Here is a 5,196-nt window from a genome sequence, read left to right on the forward strand (position 1 = left end):
TGGAAAACATCCAAAATACATTACGGCAAAAAGTAACATTGCTGCTGCAAATAAAGCAGGAGAAGAAGAATGCTGTTAGAAAATTACTGATCGATTAAATGCGGTTTTAATGCTGCACATGAAACTGCACATAAAACAATAAAACTCCATACAGCAGATTTTAACATGATGAAGTTTGTCTGACACTGTCCTATGATGACAGAGACGTGGAGATCACTTAAGTTTTTGACCAAACCGACGTAAAATGAGTGTAACTGATTTAAGATTGGCTGTGATAAATGATGATGAATTTTCTAATCAGTGATCTGAGCGGCAATATCACCAAGACAAAACAGATAACAGTAAAAAGTATTCAAAGTGTAGTGTAGTTAGTGGTGTAGTTGGTTCATCATTATTTTAGTGTGTCGATTATATACCATGTAAATTTAAAGTGTTAATATGATCTGGAGCAAACGGGGAAAAATGACTCTGCATCACCAAACGGAGGTTACCATGACAGCGTGATGCACACAGTTTGTGCCGCTGTTACATTTTTACATCATATGGATTCGTTCGGTGATATTACGAACATACAGCTCAACAACTTTTCATTTTTAATGTCTCCCCTCAGTTTAAACGCTATATCGCTCATGAACAATCTTGTTAGGACAATAATTAGTTAAAGAACAGTGTGTTTTACAGACAATTTAATTATAAACTCTGAACATAACCTGCTGCCGACCAGGTTATGAGTTTAGTATAAGTTACCATGGTGATCTAGCCAGGTTAAAAGACAGCCACCTTCATGACACTGAAAATCCTGGCTTTAGACTCAGCATAGCTCGCTAATCCATTAATCTTGCTTCGTAGTCTTGAAACACAGACCAAGGAGTCTAACGCACACGCAAATCAGAGGGCATATGAATCCCCGTAGCACAATGAAATTGAGGGTGCCAGCGTGTGCCAGCCAAGGTGGGATCCCGGACCCCATCTGGGTGGGCGCACCACCCGCCCGCCTTGTCCCACGCCATCGGCGGGGTGGAGTGTGAGCGTGTGTAATAAGACCCAAAAGATGGTGAACTATGCCTGGGCAGGGGGAAGCCAGAGGAAACTGGCCTGTGCAATCAGTCGTTTGACCTGGGTATAGGAAAGACTAATTGAACCATCTAGTAGCTGGTTGCCTCCAAAGATAGCTGGCACTCGACCTCGCAGTTTTATCCGGTAAAGCTAATGATTAGGGGTCTCAGGGCCAAAACGATCTCAACCTATTCTTTAAATGGCTTGGAGCCGGGCGAAGAATGCGAGACGCCTAGTGGGCCACTTTTGGTAAACAGAACTGGCGCTGTGGGATGAACCGAAAGCTGGGTTAAGGCACCAATGCCGACGCTCATCGGACCCTAACCCCCCCATTAGTGGGGTGCGTATCCTGGCGGGCCTCCTCGGCTGGCACCTAGCAGCTGAGGGTGTTGACACAATGTGATTTCTGCCCAGTGCTCTGAATGTCAAAGTAAAGAAATTCAACCAAGCGTGGATAAACGGCGGGAGTAACTATGACTCTCTTAACGTAGCCAAATGCCTCGTCATGTAATTAGTGACACGCATGAATGGATTAAAGAGATTCCCACTGTCCCTACCTACTATCAAGCGAAACCACAGCCAAGGGAACGGGCTTGGCGGAATCAGCGAGGTAAGAAGCCCCTGTTGAGCTTGAGTCTAGTCTGTCAATTTGAAGAGACATGAGAGGTGTAGGATAAGTGGGAGACAGCTGCTGCTGGTGAAATACCACTACTCTTATCGCTTTTTCACTAACCCATTTGGGCGGGGAGGGGAGCCCCGAGTGGGGGCACCCCCTTACGGCGACAAGAAGCCGGACCAGCACAGTGGTGACCTGCTCCGCGGACAGTGACAGGTGGAAAGTTTGACTTGGACGGTACACCTGCCGGGCAAAAGTTTGCTTGATCTTGATTTTCAGTATGAATACAGATCATGAAAGCGGGGCCTCATGATCCTTCTGACATTTTTTGGGTTTTAAGGAGGAGGTGTCAGAAAAGTTACCACAGGGATAACTGGCTTGTGGTGGCCAAGTGTTCAGAGCGACGTCACTTTTTGATTCTTTGATGTCGGCTCTTCCTATCATTGTGAAGCAGAATTCACCAAGCGTTGGATTGTTCACCCACTAACAGGGAACGTGAGCTGGGTTTAGACAGCGTTACTGTGGCTGGGCTCCGATAACTGGCTCCAGCCAGTGAGTAGCACCGTTCACAACAGGGCCGGGGAACGGCCGGAAGATGGTTGTCCCCTCTCCTATCTCGCACTGCATGTTCGTGGAGGAAGCTGGTGCCGAATCACTTGCAGACAACCTGATTCTGGGTCAGGGTTTCGTGTGTAGCAGAACAGCTAACACATGCTGCGATCTATTAAAAGTCATCCCTTGATCTAAGCTTTCGTTTCGTAAGCTTTCTGACCTTGTGCTTCATTTCTGTTGACAGATATTATGCTGTGTGTCAGCCTCTGAGGTACAGAACTAAAATAAATGTCCATGTTACTGTGATCATGATCCTGCTGAGCTGGACTCTATCTATTCTTAGATTCTCCGTTACTGGTTTACGAGATATTTGTTGTTTTTACCTCCCAGCTATCATAATGTGTGCCATCTACCTAAAGATTTTGATTGTGGCACAGAGACAGGCACGCAGCATCCAGAACACAACCTGTCAGAGCACAAAGTCTGAAAGTAAGATGGAGAGAAAGGCGACTAAAACTCTGGCTATTATGATGGGAGTTTTTCTGATCTGTTGGACTCCTTTCTATATTCTTTGGTCCATGTTCTATTTGATGCCGTCTATACTTGCAATATATTTTGCATTTAAGTTTCTCGGATGGTCAAATTCAGTGCTCAATCCATTCATCTATGGTTTCTTTTACAGCTGGTTTCGATCAGCTTTCAGAATGATCATTTCTGGGAAAATATTTCAAGGTGATTTTACTCATTCTAAGCTCTCTTGACTCATGACTTGCTGGTAATCATCACTAGTTTGGCTCTGAAGATTTACATCTCTTTCTACTGCAGCTCATATAAAATTTACCACTGTACTATGCATAAAGTATCTGTATGTACAACTCAGTACACAGATAGCAGTACATAGTAAACAGTACATATAATACTCTCAATGTTAATGTCTGTAAATAATCACAGGATCCACATATCTCATAGTTTTCCTCATTTCTTACTGTATGTATTCAGTCATAGATGCTGCATAATGAATGCAGGAGTACAGCTCTGAAGTTCTCTGTGAATAAAACTCAATGAAATAATTAATGTTGAAATTATCTTTCTATTACAGGAGTTTCCAATAATTGCCTTCATCATTTGTTTTTGGATTAGGCTTAGGGTTAGGCTTAGAATTAAGTATGACTTTTCAACAACATCACTGCAAAAACTCAAAATCTTACCAAGTATATTTTTCTAGTTTCCAGTCAAAATATCTCATCACACTTAATATAAGGCACAATCACCTAAAGATATAGGGACTTGGTTTTAGACAGTGCATCTTGAATTTGTTAAGTGAAACAGTCTTGAAAACATCTTGTTTTGAGTCATATCTCAGATGAAACAAGCTTTTTTGACATGTCATAAGGTTTTAAGCTGCTGTGTTATTTGTAAAAGATGAATCGTCTTGTTTCAGGAAATAGACTTAACTTGAATTAAGACAAAAAAATCTGCTTTATTGAAAACTGCAGGTCAACAACATGCCCACCTCACACATTGCATTATAATGTCTCTTACTGTACATATCTTAAGTACAGTGTGGCTATTTTTATTACATTTCCATCAAACCATGTCCATGTGATATGGAAAAAGAGGCAAAAGCTGGAATTATGTTTCGTTTTCTCTTCTGTTGCTCTGAACAGACTGCACCACATCATTCCAAAAGTAATAAGTAAAACTAAATACTGTCATCAATTACACTGTTTGCCAGTGCATACAAACATTAATTTGTACTTGTCGCTAACTAGCTGGCTAAGTCAGCTAACGGCATGGATGAATTGGATGACGTCGCAGTGTTGATTTTAAGGGGTAATGTATGCAAATGTTATTTTTAAACACATTAAATGAGCATAGGTTTTACATAGGTATACAAACATGGAGGTGTGTAAATTAAATTTAGTTTACACATAATGTTGTCTATAATGTGTTCAGACCAAAAGCAAAGCGAATTTTCGCCTCCCGTTACTCCCGCGAGTTTGATCACCGCAACATTTGTAGCCATTCCCCTTACTCATGCAAGTTTATTTATTCATCCTACAGGCAGTCATAAGCTAATGAGCAATATGCTAACAGTAGATGAGCACTGGCAGCCACAGGCAGCTGTCTGTGTGTGTCTGTCTGTCTGTGTGTCTGTCCTCTCTCAGAAAGGAGGGGGAAAGCAAGAGACAGATTGGGACAAAACAGAGAGAGCCGGCTTCTCTGGTGCTGTCGTGGCTGACACACACAGCTCCTGGTGGCAGCTTCGTTAGCTCTTAGTATATTGCTTATTTGCTTATGGCTGCCTGTGGGGTGAATAAACACACTCACACATGTAATGTGAATAACAATAGTAAAAGTTCCCAAAATGATCTGGCAATCAAACTCCAGCGAATAATGCAAGGCCAGTATTTGCTTTGCTTTTAGTGTGAACACAGTTAGGATTTCAGCTTTTGCAAATTTCATCAAAATTTCTGTGTATGGTGAATGGACATCTTGAGTTGATGCTAGGCTCTCAGAAGAAACAGGGCAGGCAGGCAGAGCAAGGCTTGAAACAGGTTGCACGCTGGAAAGGCAGGCAAGATTATTTTAAATTTCAACGATATGTAAGCTGGAGACTGCATGGTGGCACGACCATATTGGACTGTTTTACTTTTCCGTCTCGCCATTGAAGCTAGCTACTGTTACATTAATGCTTGTACAGTAAGATAAAAATGCTAATTTTGCTATTGAATAGTTCATGTGGCAATAGGAATAAGTTAATAGACTAAGAACACATTTCATAAGGCATACTGAATGTGTTTCTGGTTAAGTACAAGTGAGTTTTGTATGTATTATGTGAGAAATAATTCAGTACAACCGAGTGAACGACAGAGCTGTGTGTTTCTCCTCACTGCTCTCCCACTACTATTCCCCTTTTTAAAGGGACAAACATTTATCTCATGTTATTCGTGTGTGTATTTATTCACCCC

General features: G+C 41.8%; 1 pseudogene; it reads left to right on the forward strand.

Annotated features, from left to right (window-relative positions):
• Nucleotides 1–255: 255 nt before the first annotated feature.
• LOC146314006 (28S ribosomal RNA) lies at nucleotides 256–2,427 on the forward strand (annotated as a pseudogene).
• The last annotated feature ends 2,769 nt before the right edge of the window (nucleotides 2,428–5,196 follow it).

The sequence above is a fragment of the Lutjanus erythropterus genome, chromosome 15 (assembly GCF_056507025.1).
Source record: "Lutjanus erythropterus isolate fLutEry1 chromosome 15, fLutEry1.hap2, whole genome shotgun sequence".
Classification (NCBI taxonomy): Eukaryota; Metazoa; Chordata; class Actinopteri; order Lutjaniformes; family Lutjanidae; genus Lutjanus; species Lutjanus erythropterus.